General features: G+C 43.6%; 1 pseudogene; it reads right to left on the reverse strand.

Moving 5' to 3' along the window:
* Positions 1-17,567, reverse strand: part of LOC134624184 (NACHT, LRR and PYD domains-containing protein 3-like) — a 189,929-nt pseudogene that overhangs the window by 146,018 nt on the left and 26,344 nt on the right.

Genomic DNA, 17,567 nt, shown 5'->3' on the forward strand with positions numbered 1-17,567 from the left:
TGATAATAATTGAAACAATTAAAGAAAATCAACAAGCTATTTATTCAAGATAATTCATCATTTTATAAACTGGAATGATGAAATTATGTTGGATCTAAGCTGGCTTTGCTGAGCTCTGCTTCCACAACGGCATGTTTGAAAAAGCTGGAACACTCCAGTCTGAAGAAAAGCGTTAAAAAGGTTTACAAGGCAAAAAGCTTTGTGGGGAGAATCTCTGAGGGAGCTGAAGACGGCTGATTCTCATCAAATGTCACAGGTGTAAAAGTAGAGCAGCAGTGAGCTGCACAACAAGAACGCTCTGGGGGGGTTTGTCATCGATTTCTTTGGTCTACAGAAAATCAGACTTTTGTTGCTGTCTGCTTTAGAGCCACATTTATAGGTGAGGCAGCTCGAGGCGCAACAGCTGATTGTGTCAAACAAAACTTTGAATTTCTCCCATTTTCTGATCTGAGTTTTGTTTCTGAAGTTTCAAATAGACTCATTTATCCAATGGCACGTCCTCAAGTGAAGGTCAACAAAGACGCAGCTGTGGTCACTCAAAGCTACATCCTCCGCAGACACCACAAACACCTCCACCTGCACCGTCTGCAGCAGGGAGGGAAACATCCTGCTGAAGAAACAAGTGCTGCTCACTGTCAGGGCTCAGTGCTGTAGATGCAGGTCAAAGGTCAGAGGTCATGGTGGGACCAGTTTACTCCATTGAATCCATTCAGCCTGTGGCCAATAATGTTTCTAATAATGACAAACTGGAAACACAACTTTACGATTGTTTCTTTAACATCATATTTCCTGAAGTATTCAGACACTTATTTGAAGCCCCTTCAGCAGGAATCACAGCAGCAGCTGTTTTTGATGCAACGAGCCTCGTCCACACCTGGAGTTTCTGTCCTTCTACTTTCTAAATACTCACAGGCTCAGGCAGTGGGCTCACAAAGAGGTGGCTCTGAGCCCGTTTGCAGCGCTGATGAACACTCTGATGTTTGCAGACAAAGTTATGATCTGTAGTGAGAGTGAGGAGGAGAGTCTGGAGAGAAGAGAAAGTACAAACAAGGAGAGATGAGGAGGAGGTCAGGGCTGATTTATGACAGGAGGAGAGCAGTAAGAGTGAAGAGGAGGAGATGGCAGTGAGACCTGCTGTGATGGAGACACACAGACAGGAGGAGCTGCAGGTGGCAGAGCTGAAGATGCTGAGAGTTTGGTTGGAGGTGAGCAGGATGGACAGGATTAGAAAGAAGATGATCAGAGGGATCGCTCAGGTCCAGCAGAGCTGCAGTCAGACTGTGTGCTGGATGCTCCAGAAACTGACTCCGTGTGTGTGTCAAGTTCACACAGTGCAGAAACAAACTCACTTTACAACATGATCACAGGTTTATTGATCCATCAGAGCAGCTGGAAGGAAGAGACGAGCTCCTGAACATTTCCTGCTGCACAAACAAAGTGATTCATTATTAGTTTGATTAGATCTTTGATGTCACAGCTGAAACATGCTGATGTCACACAGTTTGATCAGACTGTGCATTGGTGCATAGTGTTGGTTTTACCTGCATGATTTTATTGTCATATTTGTTTGTTTATTTAAATATCAGGTTTTATCCTGATATTGTGTGTTTTAGTGTTGTTGCACAATATTCTTTTAATCCACTGTGGACTAAGCGCACAATAGTAGCACCTGTGGAGGTGGGGGCGTTCCCCGAGGCGGCCTATCAGCCGCCAGGCTGACCTGTTAAAGGGGATGGTGAGCGCAGAGACGGGAAGGTGACGCACGAAAGGCGAGCAGGAGGAATAGCGATGCAATCCACAGCAGGGCAGGGGTGTCCCTCTGCCTGCATCTGGCGGTGCTACGACGGAGGCCGTGTTCAGGTGTGAAGTGGGGCGGGACTGTCAGGAGGAGACAGGTCTGCGTCAGGAGCCCCGCCCCCTTGTTCTTCTGGCCTGCGTGGTTTCCATCCCGGAAGAGAAATTCCTCTCCTGTCTCAGATAAGGAACATTTGCCCGCGTGTGGCTGGACTGTGGGATTATGGGAATTTTAGCATATGGAAACATTTGTTTAGCCTTTGTGTTGACAGTGTAGAATTATTTCTGCCAGCAGGGTTTTTAGTGTGTTGAGACTCTTTTTATTGTATAGATGATTTAACCTGTAACTCTGGTTGTGTCTGTTTCCATGGAAATAAATGGTGTGTTTAAGGCCAACTTAGTGTCTGTGCCCTGAGCGCTGACCCACTCACTCCCCTTCTACTTGTATGTGAACGCACTTTGAGGTGCAGATTTAGATCCACCACTTTTAGCGGCTCCACTCACACTGAAGCCTCACACAGAAAGTCATTTCCATGAGCCGTTTATTTACTTTCCGGCTCTTTGAAGCTTCGCTGCCAAATGTGGAGGAAAAGTTTTATCTGGAGCTCTGCAGCAGGTATAAACTGATATTAATCTTTAATCTGTCAAAGCGGAGAGCAAACAAAAGAACTGCTGTATAATGCCGTCCACCCACTTAGTTTAATTGGTCACATGACTGCATCACATGACTAAAATGCCTCATTGTTTTCAAAGGGCTCAGTTTTTGCAGTTTTCCTTGACCAAAAACGCCGTCTCAGTGTGGAGGCCAAAACGGAGAGAAAAAGAAGCTTTTAGAAGGAAAATGTATCAGTGTGGACGTGGCCTCCGTCCTCTGCTCTGATCGGCTTCAGCTTTCTCTACACCTCTGAAACCTGCTGCTGTCTGTACACCTCATGCTGTGTTTGCTGTTCTCTCACAGTGTCAGGTGGAGGAGGGGGCGGAGTCTGTCCGGCTGCCTGAGGACACTCAGGTGGAGTGGTGGCACTGTCCTGAGAAGCCTGACAAACAGGAGCAGCATCACAGAGTGAAAGAAAGACGACCGTGTGAAGAGCGGACAGTTCAGCCTGACCCTTAAACGCCCCACAGACAGATACAGCTGTGTGGCCTGGAGCCAGGAAAACATCATGGATGGAGAATCGTGCTGCTCACAGTTACAGCTGTTTGTTCTCTTTCACTTATTATTTTATTGTGTTTCTGTGTGAAGCTGTCTTGTCTCCTCTGCAGGGACGCTTCAGGTCCAGGATCAAACATCAGGAACAGAAGCAGCTCCATTGATCCTCTGATGGCTGATCAATCAGTTTGATCTGTTTGATTATTGATCAGTGATGTCAGAGTGGAGTCAGTGTGATGTTGTGTGTTTGAGACTTTTAGTGTCCATGAAGGTCTCTGCTGCCGTAGATCCTCTGAACTGTCACAGAGGTCTCACTCTGGAGGAAACTCTCAGCACTTTCCAGCAGCTCCTCCATCATGGAGGACGTTCCCTCACTGTAACAGGTGGAGGAGAGGAAGCACAGGTGGATCCTCTGAGGAAGAGGAGCGTTCCTACAAACCACATGATCACATGACCAGAGGGGCGTGGCCTTCATTGGTAGTAATAGAGGAACAGTCCACATGTGAGACTTTGAAGGCTCCAACAAAGCAGACCTGTGATCACTTTAACTCAGTATGATGGATTGTTTGGATTTGTCTTTGTTTCTCTGGCTTTTCTTGTGTGTCTGTGTGTCTTTGTGTGTTGGATAGAGTCATGTGACCTGCCCAGGGACGACACATGAGCAGCTCAAATCTGGCAGGTTTCCATCTTCTGTTTTTATCCTGATGTCCATGAACATGAACTCTGTCCCTGTCAGATAAATCCAGAAAAAAACAGCCGGTTACATTAAATCTGATCCAGTGTTGTTCTTCTTCTGTGGTGTTTGTGATGGAGCAGCTGCTCCTGATGTGTGTGAAGATGAAACCTGGGCTCCTGCAGCTTTCTTTGCTACAGAAAGTTACATTTAAGATGTTTAATGTCACATACAATGAAGTTTAGACTCATTTAAACCAGCATGAACTAACAGTTGTATCAGGAAAGGGAAATAAATGAGATGTGAAGACCAAGAAATAAGTGAAATGATGATGAAGAATGCAGAACTATAATTTAACCAAAACTAGATCCCCAGAAACATCCTCAGAAATCCAAACCTTGTCTCTAAGACCCAGAAGTAACACAGTCTACACTAGACTGTGGATCCACCACAGCCCTGCAGGACTGTTTGGACAATATGGTCTGGAGTGTATTCACAGAAGGAACAGACTTGGAGGGCCACACATCTGCTGTACTCTCATACATCTGCACTGAGAGTGTAACAACAACAAAGACAAAGTGTTCCCAAAGCAGAAGCCATGGCTCAACAGTGAGGTGCAGCTCTACTGAGAGCAGCGCCTTCAGATCAGGAGACCAACAAACCTACAAAGAGGCGTCTGATCTAAAGGCTTCAAAGAATCCAAACGCAGATTCAAACAGCGCATCGAGGAACACTTTAACACAAACCACTCCAGAAACATGTGGCAGGGATCAAGACACTCACTGGCTACAAGGACAATCGCACACAAACAAACTCCCGCACATCACCTCACCTGACACCATGAAGCAGTTCTTCGCCCGCTTTGACCAACAAAACAGTGACACCAACACCTATCCTGCGTTACAGAGAGGGATGACGCCCCCATCCAGCTGGAGCAGCATCAGGTCAGAGCCACACTGAGTCTATGCGAGGAAAGCAGCTGGTGCTGACGGTGCAGCCGGTGGAGTGCTTAAAGCATGTGCAGACCAACTAGCAGAGGTTTCACCACCATCTTTAACCTCTCACTGCTACAGTCTGTAGAAGGCAAACAGGTGGACAGAGGACGCCATCATTACAGCTCTTCACACAACCCTCACACATCTGGACAGTAGGAAACACGTACGTGAGAATGCTGTTTGTGGACTTTACCTTCAACACAGTTCAAGCCCACAAACTGGTTCATAAACTCAGCAACTTAGGACCCAGCAGCTCACTGTGCAGCTGGATACTGGACTTCCTGAGCAACACACCCCAGAACGTCAGGATGGGAGCCACACCTCCTCCACCCTCACTCTGAACGTGTGTCCTCAGTCCCCTCTTATACTCACTTTTCACCCATGACTGTTCTCCACACCAGTAACACCATTATAAATGTGCTGATGACACCACCATCATAGGACTGATGGACAACAACGATGATTCAGCTACAGAGAGGAGGTTCAGCATCTGAAGCAATGGTGTGACGACAACAACCTGCATCTGAACACAGCCAAGACCAAGGACATGATAATCGACTTCAGCAGAACAAAGCCATCTGAGCGCTCCACCCTCTACATTGATGGAGGAGGTAGAAAGGGTGGAGAGCTTCAAGTTCCTCTGAGTCCACATCTCGGCCGACCTTACCTGGTCCACAAACATCTCCCACCAGGTAGGGAAAGCACAACAAAGGCTGCACTTCCTCAGGAAGCAATGTCAAGCCCCAAAGCCTGCTAATTAATTTCTACTGCTCCACCATCGAGAGCCTTCTGAGCTCCTGCTGCACACTCTGCTTCAACTGCTGCACTGTGGAGGACAAGAGGAAACTGCAGCGCGTGGTGAGGGCAGCAGAGCGGCCAATCGGCACTTCACTAACCCCCCTCAGAGACATCTATACTGGCAGCCTTCAGCAGGAAGCATCATCATCAAGGACCCCTCCACCCTGGACACTCACTGTCCCACCTTCCCTCTGGTAAACTCTACAGGTCCAACAAAGACAAACAGACTCAGTAGATGTTTCTACCTCCACCCTGATTGAAGGTTAACTGTGCTGTTAACAATCATGGACACTTGCACTAGATTTATTTCTAACCAGTCTTCATTACAGTAGAATTCCTGCCTCTATTTATAGAACTGTATTCTTTTACAGCAGCAACCAGCATTCCTACCACTTACTCAATGTGCAATCCCACCAATCACAGAGCAGCTTATACTGACCTGATCCTCCTCTTTACACTGTACCTGCAGATATATCTATAGATTTGTTTCTGTGTATAACTTGTGCAGATCCTTTTGTTTACTTCATTTATTGTGCATTACACACATTCCCTGTGTAGGTGCCTCTGAAACTTGTTCTTATCTTTATTTATCTTCTTCTGTTATCCTGAGAATCTGAATGTAAACAGATACAAGCTGCCAATGGAGAGAAACTCCTCATTGTTCTGGTAACAGTGACAATAAAGATCTTCTATCTTATCCTGATAGAATTTCTATGAATTTGTGTCAAACTGTGGACTCACGGGACGAGTCTTCAGATGACGTCTCTGCTCATCGCAAGAACTCGAGCAACTAACCATAAACGTTCATCCTCTCTGTGTCTGACTTTTAGCTTCAAAATCGCTTCATTTCATTTTCTTCTTTTCTTCTTAACATAGAAAATTCCATTATGAACATTTGGGTGCATATGACTATACTTCACTTTATGAAGCATCAACCCATGCAGTTCATCTTCAGTTAGATTCACCATCAGCTCATTTTCACATCAACATCCACATAATGTCTTTTTGATTCAAACACACAGGAAAACTTTCTTCCCAGAAACAAATATATTCAGTATAATTGATTTGATTTCCATGTTAATGTTAGATTAGTGGCTCCTCCATCCTTTCCACACAGACTCTCAGTGTGGGGCCTACAGAGTTATTATCAGATTTTCTTATTCGTTGCTTTGGTTAAACTTCTACCTGATTGTATTCTAAACAGTTTCAGTCAGTGAAGCAGGATTAACTATCAGCACAATCACATATGAATTATGACTCTATTGTTAACTCTTAATGTCTTTTATCAGGATGGAGTTCTGGCACATTTCTTATCTTCCAACATTCCTGCAGCCACACACACACTAATCTCTCAAAGCTGAGTCTACACACACAACATCTACACATTTAAATCATGTCAATTATTCTCATTCAACATATTCATTAAACTTCTGATTCAGAATGAAGATGATTTACTAACAGCACTTCATATCATTGTAAACACAACAGCCTAAATGTTAAAACCTTTTTATTTCTCTCAGAGCCAATAAGAGGTGAGGGCGGGACGTCTGTCTCTCTCTGTCCCACCTCTCTCAACAAGGCTCATTAAATTCATCCCACTTTCATCATCCATTAAAAACAGATTTATGCTGACTATGTAATGCAAGAACAGTAGAGGTGGATGGATGGATAATACAATAATAAAATGTCATATAATAACTGCAGCTGTCAGCAGAGCAGCTGAACTAGAACAGCAGTCGTACATTTATTTACAAACCCCACGTGTACAGGGCAGGATGTGCAATGGTCCAGGGGAAAAGGGACAAAGTCCAACACTCGCTCCGCTCACTCGCTCCTCTCGTATTTGTTTTCAGCACACTCACTCTCACTCCACTCCACGCCACCAGGGAAACAGATCGGGGTCACGGACGAGTGCGAGAACCTGAGCACAAGAGAACTGCGGTGAGCATAAACAGAGTAATCACACGACAAACGGGGTTTATCGGGGCTGTACTGACGAGAGTAAGTCCACCACCCAGAGAAGAAGCCTTCTGAGCCTCAGCTTAAACAGCCCAGGAGTCCAGGTCATCAGGTAGATTCACGGCAGGTGCGTGGGCCGAGGGCGGAGCCCAGCTGAGCTCCGCCCATGCAGACAGGTGAGAGACAGGAGAGAGAGACATATAACCATAGTATGCTAATAGCAAATTCTTTTGTCAGGTTTAAAGTGAGATCCTGCTTTAAGGGCAGCTTCATCTGCTGGTAATGACAGATGTTTCTAGTATATCAGGCTTGGCCAACATTACAGGGACTTACTTGCAGAGACCCACGAGCTCCAAACTTGCTGCTTTATGATTGGTGCAGATGCTCTAAGCTATTAACCAATAAGAACCACGGGGTCAGGGGTCACTACAAGAACTTATCAGCCACCAACTTGTATATATAACTTTACTCTCACTTGTAAAACTCTTAGAGTAGAATTCAATGGGGCAGAGTGACCTGAGCACAGGCCCACTCTGTGACACTCACAGCTTTGTGGATATCATCTGCAGGTGCACGTACTGGGAGTATTGGACACCGTGCATGTACAGCCAGCTTGCAGCCACTTTGCCACCACTTTAGGACAATGTTTACAGTAGACTGAGCCACACTGACTGTGAGCAGTCATTGTGCTGCTGCATGGCTGATGGCACTGTCCCTGCAGCTGTCAGGGACAACAAGAACCACTCAGCTACCTCAGCCAAGCCAAGACTGTGCTGATGTTGTGACCTGAGACCAAGACACTAACCCAGGATGGTGATATGATGGTGTGAGAGTGGCTGGATGAGCCCATCCACCTTAAATATGGATCATATAAATATCTGTAATGCAACACATGTTTTATGCAACATGAACATATTTCCAGCTGTTTCATGTTTCCAAGATTTCAGTTTACTGTAACTTTCCTTTGTATTTCCTTCAGTCTGTTAATCTTGGAGCTGTGTGCAGCTTCTTATTACCAGGTGAGAATATGTAACAGTCTGTAGATGTGATGACACTATGGAGCGGATCTCCTGTCTAGTTCTGCACAGAAAGCTGATGTCACTGCAGCTGCTAATATGTGCTGCAGCCAAGCCTACATGAGAGGGCTGTGCTGTGGAACAGGGTGGTGCAGGTGGTGTTATCTACATTTGAACATCAGACAACAGTCATATGAAGACACTTGATGTTGTTAGCTAAAGACCTACAATAAGAGAAAGAGAGCAGCAGCACTAGTGCAGCAACAGCAGCTCATGTTATAAAAACACTGATCAATGATTTGACTGTAACTGCTCCAACTGTCTGTGTCAGTGATGCTGTTGGAGATGTTTCAGTAACACTGACTGAGACTGAAATGGTTTAACACTGGTTTCATGTTCAGAGAGATTTGACTGTTAAATGTCACATATTTCTGATATATGTATAATACATGATCATGCTCTGTTACACACATTCATATGTGACTGTTACTGTATCATATTCAGTCCTCGTCTCACACTCAGGTGTTCATCGCAGTCACAGACGTGTCTGTAGTTGTTGTTGTTGTCAGTGTGTGTGTGTGTGTGTGTGTGTGTGTGTGTGTGTGTGTGTGTGTGTGTGTGTGTGACTTTTACTGCTACCTTTCATTACATAATTACCAACAAGAATAAACTGTTAATTAGCACCAAAGAACAGCTCACTTCCAGATGTTAGCTGCCAAAAGATTTTGTCAAATGTTTGTTATCAACTTATTTTTTATTTTCCAACCTAAATATCAGCTGCTTTAAAGTAGCCTGGTTGTGTAGCAGTACTAGTTTCTGTCACTAGATGGCAGTGTAGGCTTTGGTGTGTGTTTGATCACTTTGTGTTTGTCTGTTTCTGGTGTGATCACAGCTGAGACGTGTTTGGTTCTGTGGGCCTTTCAGTTTCATCTAAAACCTCCTGAAAGTCTGAATAATCGTCTCCTTCGCTGTGATCAGACAAAAGCACTAACTAACAATAACGACTAGTAAGTGCCTCAGTTAGCAGAAATTACAGTCAGAGATAAGTATTTATGAAACCTCAGAGAAATCAAAATTCATAACATTTATAGAAGCAGAATTATCCTGTATGTTAATCATCTGAAGCATTATTATTATCTAAATACTTCATTAATCATTTTCTAAGTAATAAACCTATAATTTACAACCATAACAGCTCCTAAATAACTGCTCTGTCTGTGATGTCATACTTTAGACATATAAACTGCTGTCACTGATGATGTTCTGAACTTATTGATCCAGATCTTTTAAATCTGTCTTAATGTAACTGGCGTGTTCCTACGTTGTGTCTGACAATGAAAGGTCAAAGAAACAAAGAGCTCCAAGTCATTAACTTGCTCGCTGCAGCTCCTACAACCAAATGCAAACAGTAGGGAAGAGGGTTAGCTCCACCCACCACAACGTCCAAGCTAGCAAGAATGATCTCTTCATGCTAGCATAGCCTGTAACACATCTGTGGCACACATGTGCTACACATTTACATCATCTAGCAAAGACACAATGATGACAGTGATTGAACTAAAAACACAATCAGAGACATCAGGGTGGCTAAATATACATTATATGTGTGTTGTACAGTGTTGGGAAAGAAATGACACCGACCTCTCCCACAGAGGAATTGTAGAAAAAGGGAGGGGCCAAAGGGGTACCCCAAAATTTACAGGGTTGCACCAAAGAAGAAGAAGAAGAATGAGGAGGGGCTCCAGCTTATAATAAACATAAGTGCAGACTTGGAGGTCCTGAAAGTATAAAAGGACCAGTTTGGGTCTGGTTCCATTAATAAACTACATACTAATGCTCACTATTGTGTAGTTATTATAAAGTGCGACTAAATCCTCCCTCTGGATGGAAGAGTCCATGTGTCAGTATTCAGACACCTGGCTTGGGTTTCTGCAGCTAATGTGTCACCTGTGAGGAGACATACCCACAGCATGCAGGTCATTTCTACATCTGTTGGTGTGTCCTCAGTTTCCCAGCATGCCTTGGCTGTGCTCATGGAAGTGAATGAGGGGGAAAGATCTGTCCTGCTGCCCTGTCAGTACTCGGATTTCATACCTGGTGATCTCAGAGGACAAAAGCAGCGTTACAGCGGCGCACATCGATGAGAGCTGATGCTCTCAACACTTCAGACCTCCGCCTGTCTCTGAGAAAACCAACAGTGGCTGTCAGCAGCAACTACACCTGCTCCACCAGTGCTGGGAGAGAAGAGCTGAGACTGACAGCTCTTTGTACAGGTCAGTACTGTAGAGGTCAGAGGTCAGTTTGCTGACAAACCATTTAAAAACATGTTTGAGCTAAAATCCATGGAAGTCACAGAGGAAAGAAGAGACACTGCAGAGAGGATCCAGAATATTTGATGTTTTCTGATGACAGTTAAAGTTTCCAGCTATCAGAAAGTGTAACAGCACAGCCTTCATGTCCTTTCAGTTCTCCATCATTAATGATGACTGTCCGTTATAAATCATGTTGGCTAGTTTTCTAACTCAGTCCATGTCTCCACAGCAAACTTCTGTCCCACACTTTCTGTGCTGAGTCTTCAGGGATTCTTTTCACTTGGTGCTGAACTAACTTTAATGAATTGGGGCTCCAAAGAAACCCCAGCCCTCCCTAAACAAGGCTAACAAGCAATGCAACAACTCTGTGGGCTCTCTGTAGTGTAGCTATTGATCAGAATCAGCTTTACTGACCACAGATATGCACACATGACACCTTCATGACAGACACTTACTATATGCACAGCATATGCATGAGGACTGACTGTAAATATCTACAGAGCCACTTCCTCTATCTGCTGGTGGTACATACCTGTCCTTCCATCATGGCTGCTCTCCTTGCTCCTCCTCTTTCTCTGCTTTCTGCTGTCTGAGCTTTTCACTAAGTACACGGTCAGTTGTGGCTGATGTCTGTGGTCTCGTCCTGAACAGTGGTTCTGCTGACACTCACTGGTCCTCTGACTCGTTCCTTCGTCTCAGTGTTTCTACAGGACAGGACGGCCTCTCCCAGTCACCACGGGGGGAGAGGTGGGCTTCCCCTGGACAGCTCTTCAGTCTGTCGCAGGGCGCTGTGAGACTTATTTCATATATTTAAAGTTACAGAAACTGATGCCCTGCTTCATATTTTGCTGTCCAATGGGCTGAAGTCTTTGGCCGATTCTGGTCCCCGGGCCTTATGTTTGACAGCTCTAGAGGAGGCTGACACTTTAAAAACATTTAGTGTTGCAGAGTTTTCATTGGACCTATAGGATCGTGGCCACGTCCTGTAATGTAGCCGAGTTAAGGCAGCAGCACAGTTACACTAACAACAGTGTGAAACTACAGGCTCAACAAACACAGTCACACAGCAGCTTCACACACACTCAGTATCTGCAGCTGAAGGCAGCGTATCAGGGCTGCAGCTGGACTGTGGTTGGCTCCAGAGAAGAAGAGACAAACACATCTTCTCTTCCTCCTGAATAAATCTCAGACGCAGCAGGAAGCAGCTGCTCGACCTTCTGCACAGTTACACGACTGCTCAGGGTCACGATGTCAGCAGAGAGCAGGAAGCAGGTGTGTGCTGGACTCCTCACATATCACACGTGAGGCTCTGTAATAATAAAATCACAGTGATCCAGGTGTGTTACAGTTTAAACAGATGAAGGTAAAATCAGCTCCAGATGTTTGGATCTCATTCAGTCTCAGTCAGTTTCTCTTCTACTCGCAGTTTTACGCTAGTTTGTCTCCTTCTGAGAGTTCAGCTCCGCCCACAGCAGTGACAGTGATGTTAAAGCTGATCACACATCACACAGGGATTTATTATGTTGGACATTTGAGACAAAGCTGGTGTGTGTGAAGTATTAATGATGTACCCTTAGGCCCCCTACTCGATTCAGAGATGGTCTTTCCCTCTTCACGTAAATGGCCTCCTTGACTCCGCGCTCAAACCAGCGTTCCTCCCTGTCCAGGATGTGTACATCCTCATCGTTGAAAGAGTGTCCACTGGCCTGTAGGTGTAAATAAACTGCAGAGTCCTGGCCTGATGAGGTTGCTCTTCTGTGTTGTGCCATCCTCTTAGCCAGAGGTTGTTTGGTTTCCCCGATGTATAAATCCTGGCAATCCTCCTGGCACTTAACAGCGTACACTATGTTACTCTGTTTGTGTCGGGGGACCCGATCCTTGGGGTGGACCAGTTTTTGGCGCAGCGTATTTTGGGGTTTAAAAGCCACAGAGACCCGGTGTTTAGAAAAAATGCTTCTCAAGTGTTCCGATACTCCTGACACATATGGGATCACTACAGGTTTTCGCCTGGGCAGCGGTTGTCCTTCTCTCCTGGATTGGCTGGAGCTTTCTTTAGGTGCCTTCCCCGCTTTGACAAAAGTCCAGCTGGGATAGCCACATTTACTCAGGGCCTTCTTGATGTGCTGTTCTTCTGCCTCCCTGGCCGCTGTGTCAGTGGGGATGGTGCTCGCTCTGTGTTGTAGCGTCCTGGGCCTAAGGGTACATCTGTCACCATCTTACAATGCTGTGATTGCAGCCATTCCCCAACTCTCTGTGAATGGTACTCATGGCCATTGATCAGTGTTCTTTGATCAGTGGGTTTTGGTCAGTGATTGTTGATCAATGGTCATGGGAATTTGCATAATTATGATTAAGGAACTGACCTCACAGCCCATTGTTCCTTCAGTGGGCTGGTTTCAGTCATTATGGAAATGTACTGTTTATAAGGTTTGGGGAAACCTGCAGTCAGCTGAGACTGAAGAAGTCACTTGGATGAGTGACGAAACGTTTCTCCCACAAAACGTTACGTCCAGATGAACAGATTCAACTTTTGGAGATTTACTTTCCTGGATGATTGAGAATGCATCAAGATCACTTCTAAATGTTAATGTTTGGTTTATTTCAGTGTTTTATTTGTTCCTGAGTAAACCGGTTTGGCTGTGATTAAAGTTAAGCTTCATAACATGTTACTCACAGTTAAATTAAGAGGGGACGGCAGCAAAAACTCCGGACCTGTGACATCATCACATACGCAGGTGTTCCAATTGTACAAATTGCGAGTCCGTGCTCGCGTTCTCGGCCAGTACGTACTCACCGAGAATGCGAGTACGTACTCGCGTACTTGAGAATTGAGAAACGGCCACAGCATGTTAACGTTAAGCTCATCTTTGATTTGTGTTCATAAACACTCAGAGAAACATCATGTGACCTCATCAGGATCTGTGTTGGTGTGTGGGGCTGTACCTCAGCTTCAGATTATGGTGATTATGAGACAGTGTTTCAGCTCATTTTACACAGTAACATGAAAGTAATGTTATGAGGAGTAATGAAGTAACGTACTCCATTACTTTTAATTAAAGTGTTTGTTTAACTTGCAGTTAATGTGCACAAATGTCTTTGATATGCTGCTCAGTGATGGTGGTGACTGTCAGAGCAGAGCTACTGAGAATCAATAAGAAATATCAATGATGGAATCACTAAATCCTTATCATCCCTGTCAGTATCATACATGTGCTGTATAATGTGATAAATGTAGAGGTGCTGGCTGTTCTCTCACTCTGCTGTTTAGCTGTAAAGGACGCCTCCCTGCCTTTGTCTCATTCATGACCTTTAATAGTCTCTTCTAACATGCAGAGATCTGTATGATCTGTTTCATAGAGTCTAACCAGCCTGTACAGGTAACAACAACAGTCACTGCATCACTGACACACAAACTTCATCTCTGTCAATAACAACATTCATACATGGAATAAAAACACATCAGTGGATCATTGCTGGAGCTGATGTTTGTGCTCCTGGTGAAAAGACTCTCAGTTTCCTCCTTGAAATAACAGGATCAGTGGTGGGTCAGTGACATGATTTCTTTCTCTCTCAGGTTTAAATATCTGGGACTCTCCACTGTTTGGTTGTAGAGCTGAAGAAGCTTCTCAGATGAAACGTCTTCAAGAAACTTAAAGAAGTCTCTATTTTCTCTCCAAGCTCCTTAGATCACATGACTTGGATGACTAAACCTACAGACATGTTGACCTGGTTTCTAGGTTACATGACAGGTCAGAGGTCAGTGACTGTAACTCAGTTACTCCTGTTAATATGAACTCACTGAGTGTTTGTGGTTTACCTCTCAGACTGAGAGTGTGAGTAATGTGGATGTCTAAGTTGTGGAATAAAATTGAGGCACAGGTGGCCAGAAGGGGACAGAGGGGGGGAATGCCTCCCCTGCACCCTGGTGACATATCCGCACCCCAAGGCCCTACCTGTGTGGGTGGGTGTGGTGGAGCGGGAAGAATTGTGCATCAATTTTATTCCATTCACTGTTTGAACAGGCAGATCCATCAGACCAGGACAACCTGATCCAAACACAGCTTTGACCTAACAGCAGTGAACACAAAGTACCAACGGGAGTGTGTTTGTGCAGGTGGATGCAACACAACAGCAGAGTGTGTTTCTCTGTTTTATTACTGACATGTTTATGGTTTTCTAACCAGCGTGACTGACAACTTTACTGTCCTTGTACTGATTACAATGACATTCTTTTCTATTAGGCTTTTCGATTGTGACGTAGTCTGCAGAGACTGAAGAGTGGTGACTCCACTTTACTGGAGGATGGTGTTTCTCCACTGAAGTCCGGGTGTATGAGATGCACTCTGAGGCAGCTGTTCTCCGTCAGCCTGTCTTTACATTTTCCTGTCAGTGGGAAAACCAACAAAAAGAAGTACTTAGTAATGACTGCACACATGTGTACTCTGTCACAGTGAAGGCTGCTCAGAGTGATCAGTGACTGACAAAACAAACGTCACCCATTGGCTCCCTGCAGGTCACGTGACTGTTTTCCCTCCATCAGTTTGCAGAAATAATAAAACTAACAAACGTCAGAGCGAAGTAGGGATGTTTAGTATTGCGTGAAAATGAAGTGATTTTTACAGAAGTGTTCAGATGATTTTAACAACAACACAAGCTGCTGTGTAACCTGTAACAACAAATCTGAAAGAGAAGAACTGTGTAAGGAAATTATTAAATATATATGTGATTAATGATTAAATATATATGTGACAGAGAGACACGGAGGCATCTTGGTAAAAACATTTAATGTGGTTAATACAGCACCAACATCAGTGACCTCAGGGTGATTTATTTGGATATATATGATACTGATGGAGGCAGCTGCCAATCACAGGGACTGACAGGAAGTGTGGGTGTGGCCTCAGGGCCTCCATCCTGCTCTGACTGCATCTTTGAGGTCAGAGGGGGTGTTTCATCATGTTTGTCTGAAGCTTCCTGACAGTCAGCGGCTTTGACCTTTGACACACATGAAGCTAACATGTGACACAGTCATGGAGTCCATGGAGATCCATCAGAACAGCAGAAACACGCTCTGGATCATCATCATTATAAACTTCTAATGTTAGACAAACAGCTGCAGAACTTCTAGCTGAGGTTAGTTTGCTGTTAGCAGAGGAAGGCCAAAGCAAAGCTGCATCTTCATCTTAATACACACTAAATACTTTATCCTGTATATACACACAGGCTGCTCTTCATCACCAGCTCCTCCTCCTCTGTGACCCATCAAGCTCAATGAACCTCCATCAGAGGAACATCTTCATTGTTCCTGTTCCTGAGGACACTCACATGGGTCCGTGGGTTTGATGCTGGAGTCTATCCCAGCTTTGACAGCTAATCAATATCCTACAAACAAACTGTTCAGTTCTCTGATCTGTGACCGATCAGCTGAAACAAGAACAAGGATCAGAGCCAAGAATAAAACCAGGTTCATACATTCATAGCTGCACGGGCAGGTGAGTTCCTGTGATCATGGAATATATGGAAATGTAGTCTGATTTAATGTATGTCAAGCATCATAGATGACGTATTGGAATGTGTTACTATTGAAATCCATGTTGAAAAAGCTAGCAATATAATTATAGGTTGCATCTATAGGACACCTGGATCATGCCTTGAGACATTCAATGAACAACTTGCTGCTATGTTTAGCAACCTAAATGATAAAAAAGTGCAAATAATTTGTGGTGATTTTAATATAGATTTGCTAAACCCAAATGGACATCAGAAAACAACAGATTTCATCAATGCAATGTATAGTAACTCCCTTTTCTCTGTAATTATAAAACCAAGTAGAATAACAATTGATACAGCTACATTGATAGATAATATATTCACAAATAAAATTGACCATGAAATAGTAGGTGGACTTCTTATAACTGATATAAGTGATCATCTTCCTGTTTTTGCAATTTTTCAAAATTATTTTGGGATTAAAACTAAAAAAAAGAATCAAACATTTGATATGATACGACATAGAACAACAAGAGCCATTGCTGCCCTCCAGGTGGACTTAAAGGAACACAATTGGACTGAGGTTTTTGCAAATGAAGATTCAAGTAGTGCATATGATGCATTCCTATCAACTGTAATTTTACTAAATGAAAAACATTGTCCTTTAATGAAAATCACTAGAAAGCATCACAGATCAAATAAGCCATGGATCACAAAGGGAATAGAAGATGCATGTAAAAAGAAAAATAATCTATATAAGAGATTCATAAAACAGAGGACGAAAGATGCTGAAATAAAGTACAAGTTATATAAAAATAGATTAGTAAATATTATAAGAACAAGTAAGAAAGAATATTACCACACATTATTGGAGCAAAATAGAAGTAACACACAAGAAACATGGAGGATATTAAATAGTATAATCAAAAAGGGCTCAAAAAATAAGAATTATCCAGACTATTTTAAAAAAGATAAAGATATTGTGCTTGATAAAACTAAAGACATTGTAAATGAATTTAATGATTTCTTTGTAAATGTTGGCTTTAATTTAGCAAAAGAAATTCCAGAGTCAAGAAATAATAATGACCTAAATAAACATATTACTCAGAAAGTGTCCTCCATGTTTATTGGTGCTGTAACTCATAGAGAAATAATTAACATTGTGAAGACATTTAAAAATAAAAAGTCCACTGACTGTTTTGGTATTGACATGAAATTAGTTAAGAGTATTATAGAATATGTAGTGCAACCTTTCGCATACATTTGTAATCTGTCCTTTCGAACTGGTGTGTTTCCCTCACAAATGAAAATAACAAAAGTTATTCCAATCCATAAAAACGGAGAGAGATGTCAGTTTACCAATTACAGGTCAATATCACT

Source organism: Pelmatolapia mariae, linkage group LG3_W, assembly GCF_036321145.2.
Source record: "Pelmatolapia mariae isolate MD_Pm_ZW linkage group LG3_W, Pm_UMD_F_2, whole genome shotgun sequence".
NCBI classification, from domain to species: Eukaryota; Metazoa; Chordata; class Actinopteri; order Cichliformes; family Cichlidae; genus Pelmatolapia; species Pelmatolapia mariae.